Source organism: Dryobates pubescens, chromosome 9 (assembly GCF_014839835.1).
Source record: "Dryobates pubescens isolate bDryPub1 chromosome 9, bDryPub1.pri, whole genome shotgun sequence".
Taxonomy (NCBI): domain Eukaryota; kingdom Metazoa; phylum Chordata; class Aves; order Piciformes; family Picidae; genus Dryobates; species Dryobates pubescens.
The window spans coordinates 16807501-16825935 of NC_071620.1; the positions used below are offsets into that span (position 1 = coordinate 16807501).

The following is an 18435-nucleotide window of genomic DNA, read 5'->3' on the forward strand; positions in this document are numbered from 1 at the left end:
GTCTATCATATTTTTCTTTCCTCTTCATGAGGTTCTTTATGTTAGTGTGGAAGCTCTGACGGTCGGCATGGGTTAACGATGGCTGCATCTATTTGAAAGCTTTCTGCTAGGCAAGTACTGTGCTATTTCAAATGGCAGTGTTCGTTTTTGTTTGGCTGCTAATACTTGTGTATATGTGGAAGACTGTATCCCACATCTCAACTCCCGGTCTACATCTGCTGTAACCCAGAGATACTACAGGCTGCTTGAAGTTGTCAGGGTTGTTTTTTGATCTCCTTTCTCCCTTTCCTGTCTTTGCCATTTTTAAAGCAGTACCAGTTTTCTGAAGGATAAAGCAAAGTTTAAAAAAAGAAGCAGAGTTGTATTTAGGAGCTGGGGATTATTTTGCTTTACTGGAAATACTTAGCCAAGTTGATGGTTTGGAAATATTTTCATGAGAACTGCTTGAGCTAAGAGTTGCCGAGACAAAAATTCCATAAAAATAACTGTGAACTCCAGTTTATAACAAAGTCATCATTGGCAACCTTCAGTTTGAAAACTTTCCGTAGCTGCAGGAAAGGAGGGAATGGATTGAAGTGATCTGCGGGTTTTTTTCTTCTAAATTATTTTTTTTGGCAATTAAAAGTGAACATTTGAAGTTGAATCCCACTGTGACTGGTTCATTTCCATTCAATTTTTACTCTGTATCCTTAATAAGGATGACACCAAGGAACTGAGGATGGGAAGAGACAATTTTCCCCCCCCTCTGTTTAAAATTGGTTCCGCAGGATGGAAATTTGGCAACAGACATGGAAACTAAACAAGTCTGTTTACAGAGATCTCTGCTTCCCAGTATCATGAAACCAACAAGAAAGCTGAAATAGAGAATTTCATGATGAAGCTGCACTTTTTCTTTGTGCTGCTTCTTTGGTCTTTTTAGCTTGTTGATAAAGTAGCTGCTGGGTGTGAGATGTAATCTAAATGGAGGATGTCAGAACATATCCTGTGTCCTGTGCTCTTCAGTGCCTCTGGCCATCATTCCCATAGATCAGCCAGATGCAAATTGTCTGGAAGTGGTGATATCAAAGAAGCTGAGGGTGTTAGAGATACTGCTAAGGTAAATGTTAGGAAAGAACTTTGATGAGAGGAGTCATTGCAGGTTTCAAACATAAATTTAAGGGTTGGGCTGTGGCTACTATTAATTCAGGAACATATGGGAATAAATGGAACTAGATTCCTCCCTCTTAACTCCTACAGATCATTGTCAGATCTTTCCAGAATTTAGGTGGGTGTACAAAGAAAACTGGGACTCTATCATGGAAGGAAGAGACATTGGAGGATATTCCTAAGGTCTGCAATATTGTGAGTGATGGGAGATGGTGCACAGGTTCAGTTGTTCATGGTTTCTTCCAGCATGAGTCTAGAAGGCATTAACTCCAGTAAGCGAATAGGCAAACAGAAGAGGAGTGCATTTTAAGGCACTGTGCCAAATAATCTTATGTTAGCTGGAAGTTTACATGGGTCTGCTTTCTGATACTGTATGCTCAAAAAATTCCCATCAAGCCTGTAGTTGTAGGTAGTATATAATGGTTGGGTGCACTTTGGAACATCAGTGTTTTCTGTGGTCTTTGCAGTTCTGTGTAGCCTTGTATCTCCTGCAGTAGGTAGTTGTCACAAGCCTATAAGGAAATCTGAGATAAAATCATTTAGGAAGTGGCCTTCTTACATGTATGAAATTATTGGAATCCTTTTTGTAATGTGTGAGGAAGCCTTTTTGATTTTTCTTACTTAGTTTCCCAGCTTCCTCAATTATATAAGAGGATGTAGAATCATAAAATTGTTTTCGCTGGAGCAGAACTTTAAGGTCATCAAATCCAACCATTAACCTGGCACTGCCAGGTCACCACTAAACTGTGTCCCTTGGCACCACATCTATACATCTTTTTAAATAGCTCCAGGATGGTGACTCTACCACTTCCTGGACAACTTGTTCCAGGCCTTGACAACCATTTTGGTGAAGAAATTGTTCCTAATATCCAATCTAAACTTTCCATGGTGCAGCTCCTGGCCTATTACTTGTTCTTTGGGAGAAGAGACTGACCTGTACCTCACTACAGCCTCCTTTCAGGGAGTTGTAAAGAGTGAAAAGGTGTTCCCTGAGTCTCCTTTTCTCCTGGTTGAACAACCCCAGTTCCCTCGGTTGCTTCTCATAAGACTTGTGCTTTAGAGCCCTCCCCAGCTTCATTGCCTTTCTCTGGACACACTCCAGCACCTTTTCAAAAAGCCGTCTTGGATCTACTTTCCAGTAAGTGCCTCCACCATTCCCTTTGTCCCTAGAAAATACCTCTCATCACATTTGAGAACTTCAGTTGTGCATGTAAGAGAAATACTCAAAGTTACAGTGTTGAGGGTTTGTTGGCAGCTCTGGATTCTCACTTAGGCATGGTGCCTCTTTAAGCACCCAAGTTGTCATTAAAGAAGTTGAAATTGTGCTTTGACCCTTGCACTGTGTGCCCATGTAGCCCTCAAACATGGCAGGGTTTCTCAGTGCATTGCCAGCTGCTTCTGAAGTGGTCCCAGGTTTGGTGCAAAAAAGCAGTTGTTTGAAGAAGCTGGGAGCTCTCTGCCTCAATATCCTCATCTTAGCAACAGGGCACTGTTTGCTTGAATGTGCCTTTTCCAGTTCTGGAGCTTATGCTGTATGTTGCTGAAAGGGCAATTCTTCCATGGAAGGCAGAGAGGGTGACAACACTGAAAGCTGTTAGCTGCAACCCTCTGCATCTGCCTGGGTTGGGTGAGTTCAGTTTCCTTCTTCCACAGGTGGTCATTCACCTCAGCAGCACCATACATTATAGTCATGTTTGAAGTGCCTGCATTTGCCTGTGTTTTGTTCATGTTCAGTGTGTTCTGTGCCTTCCTCTGCTCCACCCCCAGTGCCTGCGCTGTGTTCTGAACCTTTGCTCGAGATGTGCCCAGGTGGCCAAGAAGGCCAATGGCATTCTGGCCTGCATCAGAAATAGTGTGGCCAGCAGGAACAGGGAAGTCGTTGTGCCCCTGTTACTCAGCACTGGTTAGGCCACATCTTGAGTGCTGTGTCCACTTCTGGGCCCCTCAATTTAAGAAGAATATTGAGACTCCTGAATGTGTCCAGAGAAGGGCAGCGAGGCTGGTGAGAGGCCTCGAGCACAACCCCTATGAGGAGAGGCTGAGGAAGCTGGGGTTGTTTAGCCTGGAGAAGAGGAGGCTCAGGGGAGACCTTAGAATAGAATACATAGAATACATAGAATAAACCAGGTTGGAAGAGACCTTCAAGATCACCGCGTCCAACCCATCAACCAATCAAACACCACCCAAACAACTAACCCACGGCACCAAGCACCCCGTCAAGTCTCCTCCTGAAAACCTCCAGTGATGGCGACTCCACCACCTCCCCAGGCAGCCCATTCCAATGTGCAATCACTCTTTCTGTATAGAACTTTTTTCTAACATCTGGCCTGAACCTCCCCTGGCGCAGCCTGAGACTGTGTCCTCTTGTTCTGGTACTGGCTGCCTGGGAGAAGAGACCAACATCCGTCTGTCTACAACCTCCCTTCAGGTAGTTGTAGAGAGCAATAAGGTCACCCCTCAGTCTCCTCTTCTCCAGGCTAAGCAACCCCAGCTCCCTCAGCCTCTCCTCATAGGGCTTATGTTCCAAACCCCTCACCAACTTTGTTGCTCTTCTCTGGACTCGTTCCAGCAAGTCAACATCCTTCCTAAACTGAGGGGCCCAGAACTGGACACAGTACTCGAGGTGTGGCCTAACCAGTGCAGTGTACAGGGGCAGAATGACCTCCCTGCTCCTGCTGGCCACACTGTTCCTGATGCAGGCCAGGATGCCATTGGCCCTCATAGCTGCCTGGGCACACTGCAGGCTCATGTTCAGTCTACCATCAACCAGCACCCCCAGGTCCCTCTCAGCCTGACTGCTCTCTAGCCACTCTGACCCCAGCTTGTAACTCTGCATGGGGTTGTTGTGGCCAATGTGCAGAACCCTTATTGCTCTCTACAACTACCTGAAAGGAGGTTGTAGCCAGGTGGGGGTTGGTCTTTTCTCCCAGGCAGCCAGCACCATAACAAGAGGACAGTCTCAAGCTGCACCAGGGGAGGTTTATGCTTGAGGTGAGGAGAAAGTTCTTCACAGAGAGAGTAATTAGCCACTGAAATGTGCTACCCAGGGAGATGGTGGAGTCACTGTCCCTAGAGGTGTTAAAAAAAGGATTGGATATGGCACTTGAAGCCATGGTTTAGTTAGTCATGAGATGTTAGGTATTAGGTAATAGGTTGGACTTGATGATCTCTGAGGTCTTTTCCAACCTTATTGATTCTATGATTCTATGTTCACAGTCATCCTTGGCAGCCTTATCAGGGAGACATGTTGCATGTGCTGACATCCTTGCTCCTTGTGCTGTGACGTCCTTGCTCCTTGTGCTGTGTTTGGTCTGGGGATTTCTGTTTCCTGGAGCAGCTGGAGAGCTTAAGTGTGCACGCATGAGCCTCCATTGCTCACTGAACCCTGATGAGGGATGTGGTGGTGTACCTTGCAACTCTGCCTGCTGTGATTCTCTATGGCATGAGGAGACCTTGATGTGTGTGATGCACTTCTGTGTGTGTAATGTTTTGTTTCTGAAATGAGTGGCAAATCTTGATCTGGTCCTTAGCACAGTTGCAGAGAAAGCACAAATACCAAAGTTTAATGGGAGCCCAGGGTTCCTGATGGTAACTTGTTGTGCTAACAGCAGATTCATTTGTTTCCTAATTAATCAGAAAGAGTGTTCTTTTTATTTCAGCCATCTGGTGGAGAGCATGCTGTTTAGCTTCTTGCTACTGCAGATTTGAGCTACACAGGAAAAAGGATGTTTCAGCTTCTGTTTTGGGCTTGTTTTTCTAGGTTGAGTCAGTATAGAGCACGTTAAAGCGTACAGTAATCAGTCACAAAGTTCATCTCTCAAGGGCTGCAAAAGTTTAACTGAAATGTTATTTCCTGAAGAGACCAGCTGATGGTATTGATGGTTTAATTACATTTTATTGCTTCTTTTATTCCATGAAATCAATTGTCAAAAGTGAAATTTCCTTAGTGAGCTGCAGAACTATTCTGGGATACCAAATTTGTTGCCACTTTGTGGAGAGCATTCCACATTGTTTTTACATTTCTTCTTTGGATTAATGTCAAAAGCATATTGCGTGTCACACAGTTTGTCATTGAGTGTGCCATTAGCTTGCAGACTCCTCACAAGGATCTTAAAACGTTTGTTTTTGTTTTTGTTTTTCTCCCCTCCAGAAGTCCCCTCAGCACAACCCTTCTTTGGAAGCTATATTGTTCCTGTGGAATATTTTCCAAGGAGCAGTCTGTCCCTATGTGATGTTTACTGTATTTTTTTGCCTTGCAGCCAGCAGATTTTAGTACAAACTTGCCTGGGGGTGGCCTTGTCCTATTTTCCTCTTAGATGGTTCTGGCATTTATAGAGCTTGGGAGATCGTGCTTCCGAATTTTCCAGTCTGAAGAGCTCGAGCCAAAACAGCAGGGGAGATAGCAAACCTGTACGTTGTTTGGCTTGCGGCAGCTGGGCCTGTTTTTCCTTTGACCTAAAGCAATGGCAGATTTTCTTGGCTTTTGTGTAGAGGAGGGGGGAAGTGAAGAAGAGGAAACATAGGTGAGGAAAGCTGCTTTAGCTCTGTGCTTGGAAAAAGCAAACCTCTCTCCCCATCCCTCTTTTTGCACCTCCAATGAAGCTAACGCAGTGAACTCCAAGGTGATTTCACATTGCATGTAGAGTTAGTTTATGATTACTTATTACTGGTGATAAAAAGAGACTGCAATTTGTTTTAATTTTGCATTAACATTTTGAGCAAGAAACACTTTTTCTGTTGCAGCACTTGTAGAAGGGACTTTATATTAGAGGACTGACTGCTTTGCAGCTTTTAGTGACATTTGGTAGCTTCCCACCAACCTGGATTTTCTCCCTTACATCTTGGTCAGTGAAGGAAACTCTTGCTGATTAGGGCCTTGAGTCTCTGCTGGGAAATGAACTTTGATGAATGAATGTGGGAAAATATAAAATAACCCCACAGATGGATGGCTGGGAGAACATAACTCTTTGTGCTTGGCCTTGTGCTCTGAGAGGCTTTGTTGTGTGTAAACAGTCTCCACAGTCATCCCCTCAAAATGAGATTTCCTGAGGAAATAAATTCCATGGCTGCTGCCTTCTACATGTGCTGGTCTCATATTTATCATCACTTTTCTCAGTTAAGTTTTGCATTATGTAATAGAAACCTATAGTTATGCCACAGAGTGAAATTATTCCTAGAATGGTTTTGCATATGATTGTTGGAATCCTGAGCTTATAAAGTCTGAGAGCATAGGGAGAGTTTCCTAAAAAGTTGCTGAGAAGAACAGTGAGTGTTGAGGCTTAGTTCATGTTTGAAGTGGAGCACAAGCTAACACTGTCCATGTGTGCCAAGCGTTTCTGAGGGACTCAGCAGTGATTAAACCAAACTAAGAAACATAATTTCTCTCAAGATTCCTGCTTGTATCTCCACAAAAGTGTGGAACGAAGAGGTGACAGATCCTAAGCCTCCTCATGTGAATATAAAGGGAAAGAAAAAAACCCACATCCTCATGTTTTAATGTTTCCCCCTTCATAGTGTTTGCTTTCTAGTTTTTCCTTATAGGTATGTGGGGATCTTCATGAGTAGTGCTGTAAGAGAAGGAATGGTTTCTGCTGTAGTTCTAGCAAGAGATGGTAGTGCAGAATCTATTTAGCTGCTGCTTCTGTGAGGAAGCTGTTTACCAGCTTCACAGTATGAATGCTTATCTAGAATAAGAATTTTCTTAATTGACAGCTTTGATAGATGTCCCTTCTCTCCTTTTGTCCCCATTTGCAGCCCTCTGAGTCAGTGATATGATACACCCAAATCATGTTTTGTTCTAAAGGGAAGATTGTTTAGATGTATAAATGGATGCAAAAGTCATAGAATCTTTTGGGTTGGAAGGGGCCTTTAAAGGTCACCTAGTCCAAGCCCCCTACCATGAGCAGGGACATCTGCAACTAGATCAGGTTGTTTCCAGGGATGGGACTACCACCTCTCTGGGTAACCTGTACCAGAGTTTCACCACCCTCACTGTAAAAAATGTCTTCCTTCTATGAAATCTAAACTTCCCTGTTTAGTTTAAAACAATCACCCCTTGTCCTGTCACAATGGACCCTGCTAAAAATCTGTCCCCATATTTCATATATGAAAGGGCCTATAGGCCCCTTTAAATACTGAAAGGCCAGAACAAGGTGTCCCTGGAGAAGCAAAGGGGACATTAGTAAGAGCAGACACGTGTTAGTCTAAGTGTTTCCCATTGGAGTGAGAAGGGTCAGCGGAGAGTTGGTGCTGTACAACCAGCATCTCCAGTCTCTCCTGGCTGAGCAGCAGGAATGCCTCAGGCTGTCAGAGCAGGCCAGGAATGAGCTGAGCATTTTAGAAATGGTGCTGGCTTCTAAATGGTTCATCATGTTGTGTAGGCAAGTGGTCTACTTTTGCCTAGCTGTTGTTTTCCTCTCTTCATTCCGCTCCACATTGCTTCATGGATTAAATGGTTAACTGCCACCTGGCTGAAACAGTCCTCACCTTTGCAAGATTCCCTCTCAGAAGTAGGGAGACTATTTAAATTAGATACATTAAAAAAAATAAATATAATATAGTAATATAAAGAAGTATAATTTATCCCATGTTCCTTTAATAATCACCTCTTTTCAGTAGAGGTTTTCTTTGCCTAACATGAACTTCTCCTGCTGTTTTGTTGCTCTTTCTTCTCCAAATCCTAGTGGGCTGTGGTGAATTCTTGTTTCACATCTTCCTTTTTGTTCCAGTGATTGTCCAACCTCTGAAGGACACAAAGGACCCTCAAACCTCTGTGAATGATTTCTCCTGGACTTTAGTACTGCTCCTCAGTTCACTTCTGTCACTAAATGTAGTAATTCCTCTAATTTGTCTCCTGATACTTAATACTTCTACTGTTACCCTTAGGAGCAGATTTCCTTCTCAAGTTAAACTTACTCAGAGAGGCTGTAATCACGACTTAATAATTTCTCTCTTCTTTTCATGTTCTCAAGAACGTCTTTAACATTAAGTAGCAGGTCTGGTAGTTTCTTCACTGGTATTAATTGCTGCACAGCCAAGTGCCCTTGAAAGTCAGTTATGTAAATGAGCAGCCTTGAGCTGGCCATAAGAACAATGCTGGCTCGAGTTTTAATTTAATAATTGAGGAATTGGAACATAAAATGGTTCTTTAAGTCCAAAATAGAATAGAGTCATATTCTTTATTAGACAAATTTTAATTGCATGAACTGTGATGTATCAGCAGTTTAACACTTGGTGTAGGTGATGACATGCACGTGAGCATTTTAGATACAGCTAGTGAAAAAAAAGCCTGGCATTCAGTTCCTTAGGTGTTTTTAGTTGAGCCTTTTGAAAGAAACTACTTATTTGTTGTGGCTTTAAAATACCAGGTAGAGCCTTTCTTGAAACATCTTCTTTACATCTGTTTTTTCCCTTTCAATTGCCGAAGTTCCTTATATTTTTTTTCCTGAAGATGCATCATACCTGAATCTCTTGGCTCACTAAAAAGTGTCCAAGTTCCGGACAGCAGAGGGGCAGTTAGATCATCCAAAGGATTGCTTTGTCCGTTTGGGTAGAGGTTATGTATTGTTACATGCAGTATCTGCTAAAATGGGTGCATGCAAAGTTATTTGCAAATACAGGGCTTGGCAAACCTCCTCTGGAATTCGGAAAGGGTTTTCCAGCTTGACTTAGTCATTTTTTCCCAAATGTCTTGGCATCACCGATCACTCAGGAGTGACATATGGTAGAAACATGCTCTAAGGGACATGTCTCCCGGATGGCGCACAGCACCACACAAGATAGACAGATGGTGGCTTATTCAACCTTGGAAAAAGTTTAATCCTACATATTGGCACGGCGGCCTGGGTACTGAGAGAGAGGCACACACATGCCTGATCAATCTGAGGCAAAGCTTTTCTGAGTTTGCTTTCTATTACTGAAAGAACTAGAAGATTGAGCTGAAAGCAGAGCTGACCATGGCTTTGGGTGCTCTTGAGAGTAGGGCCCAGCTTTAGGAGCTGTAGCTAAATACCTCTAGAAACAGGTCAAGGGGAAATGATTTGAAGCTGAGGGAGAGCAGGTTTACACTGGATCTTGGGAAGAAGTTCTTCAGTACCAGGGTGGTGAGACTGGAATAGGCTGCCTAAAGAGGTTGTGGATGCCCCCTGTGTGGAGGTGTTCAAGGCCAGGTTGGATGAGGCCTTGGTCAACCAAGTCTAGTTGATAGGTATCCCTGCCCATGGCAGGGTGGGTTGAATAGATGATCTGTGAGGGCCCTTCCAATGATGATGGTATTACACAGCATGAGTGTCTGCAAAGTTAGGTGTTCAGTGTGCTTGTATTTCATGGGCTATTCTTGCTTTTGTGAAGTGTGTTAGGACTTCACAGCACAGAAACTGTGGTCTTACTTCTAGGTGATTTCAAACAAAAAGTTACAAATTTCCTGATGCTAAATTTAAATTTATAGCAGAAAATACAAATTGTACATTAGAGGTTTTTTAAAAAAAGAAATGGGAGAACATCAGGCATTCCACTTTGGTGTCTTTGTCTTTAAGATGGCAAAGAGACAGAATATATGACACAGAAAATCAAACCCTTGCTGAGATATTAGGGAAAAAGAAAATCTGCATTGAATTCTTACTGAAAATCCAGCAGTGAGTGATTGATCTTCTGGAGTCAGTACCATGTTCTGTAAGGATTTTCAAAATACTAAACTTTTTTGTTGGTTTTTTTTTTTTCTTCTCTCCCTACTTTCTTTTTCTTGTAGACCACACTCAATATTCACCACCAGAAGGAAAAGGAAGAATCTCCTGACTCTCTGGACGTCAATGATCTCATTATGTTGTGTTGGATGTTGAAACTAGACAAGATTTCTTTCTGAAACTTCCAGAAAGGTAAATGTAATTCAAACAAGTCATTTGCCAGCAGGGGAATACTTTGGTCAAATTAATCTCATGCCAGTATGATTTTAGCCATGCCATACCGCAACAGCACACTCTTTTTTGATGCACGTTTGATAGCAATTATATTTATGTATGTGTTGATGTGTCTGTATAGGTATCTATCTGTAGACATAGCTATAGCTCAGTTAGTAGTAATTTTTAGATGTTGGAAGATTTTGACTTGTTTGCCCTAGTATTATTTGTGAAAATAGATTGGTTTCCAGGAATTCTTATAGATGAAAGAGTTAGGAAAGGAAGAGGGAGAGAAGTGAGATGCCCAGAGTAGCCAGCATGTCAGTAATTATTGCCTGGATGTGGAAGACACAGTTAATGTTTCTATTCTGCCTAATGAGAAAAATTACTTGAAAATGAGATGGTGACTGCTGAGTTATAAAGTCACATAGCTCATTCAGCATTGAGTGACAGTTTTAAACTACGGTGCAGTATGAGGAACACAGAGAAAACCACAAAGAGAGAGACTAACTCAGTAACGTTTTGTTTAGAACATGCAAGAGATGTCAAATTCTTGCTTTCAGCTGAGGGTGCTCTTGTGTAATAGAAGGAGATGTTTACTTTTGGGCTAGTAAATACAAATACTGACTCTTCCTTTCAGGTGCTCATTTTCTTGGCACCTTTTTATTTTGCTGTTCTCCATTGTGAGAAGCAGTGACCGTATCATCACCAAACCTGCAAGTGATTACTGCAGAACGAGGTCACTCTTTCTGAATTTTTTGTTTTTAATCTACTATAACTAATTATTATAGGACTTAGTGAATAAAAAATTAATATTTACTTTTATGTGCCCAAGTGCAGAGTCAGCAAAATAAGCCAGACATCAGTATATACTCTCTGCCTAAACCGTGCAAGAGTTTCTTCTGCACTGCACAGAAGGAATGAGTGTGTTGGTGACCCATCCCGCCCCTTGCATGCCACGACTCATGCCTGTGGGCCCTCCAAACATCATTTATTTGTGAGAAAGAGAGCTACAATCTGGTGAGATGATTAAAATTCTGCAGATCCACAGCTGACACCTTTTTGACCCAGATGTGAAGTTCAAACTCTGGAATACTTCGGTCCCTTGGAATTTTAAGTCATGCTTCATGGAATTGATGTTTTTATAATTCATGGGCTGAGCGTGATCATATCATTGTTGAATCGCTGAACGACAGCGTGTATGAATCGGCCATCTGCTGTCAGGGCTGAGACTTGTGTCTCCCTGGCCAGTGACAATGGAGGCCATTAAACCATGATGGCTTTATGTCAGGTGGGGATGGTTCAAGGTAGTGACGTGACTGCGTACAAAACCCCCACTTTCCTTCAGTCTACTGGGAGTAATGAGATTTGGAGTAGTGAAATGGAGAAAGAAGAGCTGTAATAGAGGAAAGGAGACTGCATGAAGGCAGAGATGTGAAAGGTTTGGATGTTTGAGAGGAACAAAGGCTGGCTTTTTTAGCAAGTTTTTTGAGTTAATTTTGGACCAGATGAGGAACAGAGAAACTGTCTACACGGGGGAGAAGCAGCCTTCAGGTTTGGGAAGAAAAGCCGCATGTAGTAGGGATTTTATTAGAGGGCTCTGATCTTTAGGTCGCTGACCTAAGAGTGGTAGGAAAACAGATATAAAATGCATATAGTCTTATTTTATTTTGTCTAGACTTGCATACCTTGTGCATTTCCCAAGTGTAGAGTGGTTGGGTGTTTTGGAACTTGTACAAAGCTTGTGCATGTTTTGCTTCAACCACTGACTGTCCTGGAAACCCAACATTCCCGCAAGGTTAGATCCTTGTGTTAATCTTGCTGTGAAATCTGGGCAGGATGTGGTTTAGTGCTAATGATGGGATCCTGTGCCATCTTCTTCTGCCAGGTCCTGTTTCTTTGGAGATATGGTAATCAATAAAAGAACCCACAAAACAAAACAAATGCAGAAACTAAGAAAAATATTTGATAGGTTGTAACTGATCCAAACCCAAGGAGATCGCAGACAGTTAAGAAAGGACAGACACAACTGTGTGTGCAGTGGTGGGAATTCTGCCATACTAGTTCCTGCAAATTGCTGCTGGGCTCTTGAGAGAGCTTCTGAAGTTCAGGTTGAGCTGAAACTTTAAAAGTCAGGACTGAGACATCTCGCTGCCCACCTCATGGAACACATTTAATCTTCATTTATTGCAGCTGATTCCAGAATGTACTCTCTGGAGGTGTAGCCCAACAGCAGGAAAGAACAGTTTGAAAATTCTCGTAATTCAGTAATCCAATGGTAGGATGAAGTGAGAAGTTGTCTTTGTCTTCTATGGATTTTTCTCCCACCTTGTTGTGAGAGTTTTTTTCTTTAGGTATTAATTCCTGATTTAGTACTAAATCTCCCTTCTTTCTCCCCCTAAAACTCCCAGACCCCACGGGTTTAAAGATGGCACCACAGGGAGTTGATGTAACCACCTGTAGGTTGTGATGCGCACTGGGGATGTATCTCTCTTAAAACCTTAAATGCAGGTAAAGCTGAAAATGGCTGCAGTCACTTTTTATGCTTTCTGTCTATCCCCTTTTGTTCTCTCTCCCTCCCCCTTCTGCTTATGCTCACTTGCTCTCTCTTTAGTATAACACAGTTGAACAGCAGTGAAGTGTAAAATGTGCTTTTGCCAAGGTCAGTTTCTTGTGATTACTCGCCTGTGGCAACTTATGCCAGTTGCAACAGACTGAGTCTCAGCAGTCCACAAAGTCACTCTGGTGCTTATGCAGAGGACACCCAGTGTAGGTTATGGTAACCGTAGTCTGGAATAGCTTGCAGTGCTGCTGAATTTTAGCAGCTTTATTTAACTCTTCCCATCTAGCCTGTGCTTGCTTCAGTGATTTGGAGTCAGTTCCATGAAGAGCTAGGTTGTCCTATTCTCTGGAGGCTCTCAAGGAGTATTTTGTGTAGATGAAATTCTTGTTGTTTGTGGTTGTTTCTTTTCTTTTCTTATAGTGGATTGCTCAAATTTCAGGCATTACTCATAAATGAAGAGAAAATAAAGCATCATGGACACATGCATCTTCTAAATATTATACTTTTTTGTGTGGTTGGCTTGGTTTTGAAGGAGGTCCTCTCAAATGCTGCTCTATTGACCCTGGCAGACCAGAAGTTGTATAGCTATATGTTAAGAAGCATTATGGAAAAGTTTAGGAAGTACTTTTTTAAAGCAAGAACTTAAAAGACAGTGACACCCAGTCTTTGTGCCACCTCTGAAAATGTTGTGTACCTTCCTAAGCATAAAAATGATTTTTTGTTTAGAGACTAGTAATGATTTTGACTTCTGTGACTGGGGAATCATAGAATGGTAGGGATTAGAAGGGACCTCTGGAAATCATCTAGTCCTAAGTCTTACCTGGATTTAGGGATGAATGTGAGATTCAAGAACATCTTGCAGGAGATAATTATTTGTTAGATCCCGTCTTGTGGTGCACAGTGGAAGCAGGAGGGGCCTCCACTTTCATTCTCCTTTCTCACACACAAACAAACCTGTCCTTCTATGAAAAAACTGTTGGATTTGGAACAGGAAAGCTTGGAATTCTTGTGTTATGTTGTGCTATCATCAGCAACATAGATGATTTTGTTTTCATTCTGGAAATGCTTACTTTTGTAAGTAGTGGTTAGCTCTTGAGCTCTGTCATAATGAGTTTGAGGTTACCTGTCTGTCACTCTTGACTAGTAGAGCAGCAATAAGAAATCTTGATGATTGACTGAAGCTGAACTTTGGTGACCTTTGAAATGCTGTTAAGTACAAGATTTCATTTCTTTAAATTGATTATGCATTTGATTCCTTTTGAAAATATTTGTTCCTGTGTTACAGAAGCACAGAATGGTGGGGGCTGGAAGGGACCACTGAGATCAAACATCACCCTGCTAAAGCAAGGTCACCCAGAGCAGGTTGCACAGGATTGCATCCAAGCAGGTTCGGAGTATCTCCACAACCTGTCAGGGCAGCCTCTGACAGATTCCGGTGCTCTGTCACCCTCACAGGAAAGATTTTTTCCCTCCTGTTCAAATGGAACTTCCCAGCTTCCAGTTTGTGCCTGTTTTCCCTTATACTGGACACCACTGAAAGGTCTGGCCCCATATTTTTGACTCCTGCCCCTTAGATATTGATAACCATTAATAAGATCCCCTCTTCCTTTTTCCAGGCTTTCAACCTTTCTTTGTAAGAGAGATGCTCCAGTCCCCTTGTCATCTTCATAGCCCTCTGTTGGGCTCTCTCCAGGTGTTCCCTGTGTCTCTTGAACTGGGGAACCTAGAACTGGACACAATACTCTAGATGTGGCCTTACTAGTGCAGATTAGAGAGGGAGGAGAAACCTCGCTTGTCCTTTTGGCTACACTGTTCTTAATGTACCCCAGGTTGCTATTGACCTTCTTTGCCACAAGAGCACATTGCTGATTTGTGGTGAACTTGCCCACCAGGACTCCCAGGTCCTTCTCCATTGAGCATTACTCTCTCATGTTTGGTTTGGAATGATTCCTGAGGACAAGTTAAATAATGGGTGAGGAATTGAGTCTTGATCCTCTAGACACCTGTGCACAATGCACACAGGAATTGTGCTCAGTGGGACTCTCCAAAAGAAGGTGAGGATTCAGAAGTCAAGTCATTTGAATCACTTCATGAAAGGTTTGTCCTTTGTCTGCTATTTAATCCTGCTTTCAGGCTTTTATTGAGGAATAAGTTACTTGTTGCTTTGCCTATATGGATGATGAGGAAATGGATCTTTTATTTGGGACTGACATCTGCTTGTATGGTTTTCATAGTCTATGTGATTCTGTTGTTATTTCAGCCTCTATTCCTCTGCCTGTAATAGCATTTATATCGACTCAACTCTTATGGAGGAATATGCTCTGAGAGCTGCACTTAGACCTTGTAAAGACTGATCTGTCTACTCACCTTTTAGCTGGAAATTCCTGGTGGGAATGAACAGTGTTTTGTGTGTCTGTGCTGTGGTCTGTAGCACTTGCAGTGATTCTGGCTGTCTTCTAGTTGTTAGAGAGACAGTGGGAATGACTCTTACCTGTTAGAGAACTCAGTAGAAGCTGTAGAACTGAGCAAATGGGTGTTCCTGGGTGGGATAATATGGAAGAGTTGCATTGCTCATGCTTGCTGGAATTTGTCCCATTAATGTCCATTAATCATACGGAACTTCAGGAAAGGAGAGAACTTTCAAGGCACCAAAGCTGGTTTTGGAATGTTCCTAATGATGTCCTGCAGTGGGTGGCTGCCCCTCCATGCTCTGAGGATTTCCTCATCGGTATGTTCAGCACAAGCAAGCAGTTGAAAGTTGAGATCTAAGGGGTCTGCACAAACCCCTGAAGTCATGAACATCTCCGTGCAGAGCTCCTAAACAGTTAAAAAAAAGAAAAGTCATTAGGACTTGCTGCTTCTAAACTTCTCACCTCCTGGATTTTGGGTGATAGCAGAAATGCTTTGCTGTGTACAATAAAGGTAGATGTTGTGGTTTTAGTGTGGTTTTTTTCTGGACAAGTGAGAGCTCCTAAAGTCTTGCAAGATTTACTGCTTGATTTTTTAACTCCTGGGTGGACAAGAGGAATGTTTAAGGGATTTATTTCTATGCTTCCTTGCAGTTTTAAAGGGAGATCTCCAAGTCCGTGTCCTAGTCAGCTTTGAAACATTCACTGTGCTGGAAATAAGCATTTTAACATGGATAGAATCCCACTTCTGTAATGCATCTGCAGTTGTGAGTACTCCAAGATGTTTCTGAAGGCAACCACTGTGCTGGCATTGTAGAAGCAGAGCATTTCATGTATGCATTGCTGGATTAATTTTACTAGAAACAGAACAGGGAAATAAGCAGCAAGTGTTGTGTTGTGCAGCAAAACATCTCTCTTACCTTTTTTTTTTTAAACAAAAACAACCCCCAAACCTCTTAATATTTTTCTTTTCTTGGCAGCGATAGCAATATCTGCTCATAAGCATTCAGTTCACAGTCAGACATAGCAGAGTATCTGTGGACTAGGAGCCAGGTAAAGAGAAGTCAGTAAGTTCAGACAGAGGGCCATGCCCAGAGAGTGGTGGTGAATGGTGCCACATCCAGCTGGAGGCCAGTCACTAGTGGTGTCCCCTAGGGATCAGTTCTGGGCCTCATCCTGTTCAATATCTTTATTGATGATCTGGATGAGGGGATTGAGTCAGTCATCAGTAAATGTGCAGATGACACCAAGCTGGGAGCAGATGTTGTTCGGTTAGAGGGTGGAAGGGCTCTTCAGAGGGACCTTGACAGTCTGGACAGATGGACAGATGGGAGATGTCTGGACATCCAACATGATGTCATTTAACAAGTCCAAGTGCCAGGTGCTGCACTTTGGCCACAATAACCCCATGCAGAGCTACAGGCTGGGGTTGGAGTGGCTGGAGAGCTGCCAAACAGAGAGGGACCTGGGGGTGCTGATTGACAGCTGGCTGAACATGAGCCAGCAGTGTGCCCAGGTGGCCAAGAAGGCCAATGGCATCCTGGCCTGCATCAAGAATAGTGTGGCCAGCAGGAGCAGGGAAGTCATTGTGCCCCCGTACTCTGCACTGGTTAGGCCACACCTTGAGCTCTGTGTCCAGTTCTGGGCCCCTCAGTTTAGGAAGGACATCGAGACACTTGAACGTGTCCAGAGAAGGGCAATGAGGCTGGGGAGAGGCCTTGAGCACAAGCCCTATGAGGAGAGGCTGAGGGAGCTGGGATTATTTAGCCTGGAGAAGAGAAGGATCAGGGGAGACCTTATTGCCCTCTACAACTACCTGAAGGGAGGCTGTAGCCAGGTTGGGGTTGGTCTCTTCTCCCAGGCAACCAGCACCAGAACAAGAGGACACAGTCTCAAGCTGCACCAGGGGAAGTTTAGGCTCAAGGTGAGGAGAAAGTTCTTCACAGAGAGAGTTGTTAGCCATTGGAATGTGCTGCCCAGGAGAGGTGGTGGAATCACTGTCCCTGGAGGTGTTCAGGAGGGGATCGGATGTGGCACTTGCTGCCATGGTTTAGTAGTCAGGAGGTCTTGGGCAACAGGTTGGACTTGATGATCTTTGAGGTCTCTTCCAACCTTATTGATTCTGTGATTCTATGAAAACATTCTTAAGTTTCACATCAAATTAATTTCAAATAAACCCCCATGTTAACTTGGGGGAACTGTAACTTTCGAACAGGTATCACTCGTGCATCCTTGGAAGACAAAGGAGAGACCAGTTAATAAATTGAGGGGGTTTGTCTTTATCCTTTTAGTGGCAATATTACCTTTAGCTTTAAACACTAATTTTACATTTCATAGATTGATAGAATAGTTTGGGGTGGAAAGGACCTTAAAGATCATCTTGTTCCAATCCTCTCACCAGGGGCAGCGACACCTTCCACTAGTCCAGGCTGCTCAAGGCCTCAAACAACCTGGAGTTGACCACTTCCAGGGAGTGGACATCCATGACCTCCCTGGGCAGCCTGTTCCAGTGTCTCACCACCCTCACTGTAAAGAATTTCTTCCTAATCTCCAATCTAAATCTGACCACTTTAAGCTTCAATCTGTTCACTCTCTCCCTCTCACTACAAGCCCTGGCTTTCCTTCAGGCCCCTTTCAGGTACTGGAAGTCTGCTATAAGGTCTCATTGGAGCCTTCTCTTCTCCAGGCTGAACAGACCTAACTCTCTCATTGAATTCCCATAGTGGGGGTGCTCCAGCCCTCTCATCATCTTCAAGGCCCTCCTCTGGACCCAATCCAGCAGTTTGATGTCCTTCTTATGCTAGGGTCACCAGAACTGGATGCAGTACTCCAGATGGGCTCTTTTGAGAGCAGAGCAGAGAGGCAGAATCACCTCCCTTGTCCTGCTGGTCACACTGCTTTTGATGCAGCCCAGCACATGGCTGCCTTCTGGGTTGCAGTGACCATTGCCAGCTCATGTTGAGTTTTTTTATCATCTGATACCACCAAAATCCTTCTCCTTGAGACCACTCTTAAACTACTCCTCACACAGCCTATATTTGTGCTTGGAGTTGCTGTGACTCAGGTGTGGGACCTTGCACTTGACCTTGTTGAAATTCGTGAGGTTTGCTTGGGCCCACCTCTCAAGCCTGTCCAAGTCCCTCTGGATGAGAAGACAGAATCATCCTGGTAATTTTCTTCGTATCAGACAAGCATAATTTCACGATCGGAAGGTAGGATTAGGAGGAAAGGTTTCTTACTCATGGTTTTGACACCTGAATCACTGCATGGACTTAGGGCAGTCCATAGCATGACTTCAGTTTCCCTGTGGGAGATAGTGGCTGATAATTTCCTGCCTTCTGGGTGCATCTGAAGATTAACTTCATGAAACGAGTGAAGTATTTATTAATAAGTGATCGTTATCGATATGTCACTTCCTTGTTCA

General features: G+C 43.2%; 1 protein-coding gene across 1 annotated transcript in view; it reads left to right on the forward strand.

Moving 5' to 3' along the window:
• The window catches only part of LDLRAD4 (low density lipoprotein receptor class A domain containing 4), a 339191-nt gene that overhangs the window by 43606 nt on the left and 277150 nt on the right, over nucleotides 1-18435 (forward strand). Inside the window, exon 2 of the mRNA XM_054164423.1 lies at nucleotides 9893-10019. The gene's annotated coding sequence lies outside the window, so the exon portion shown is untranslated. The remainder of the gene's footprint in view (nucleotides 1-9892; nucleotides 10020-18435) is intronic.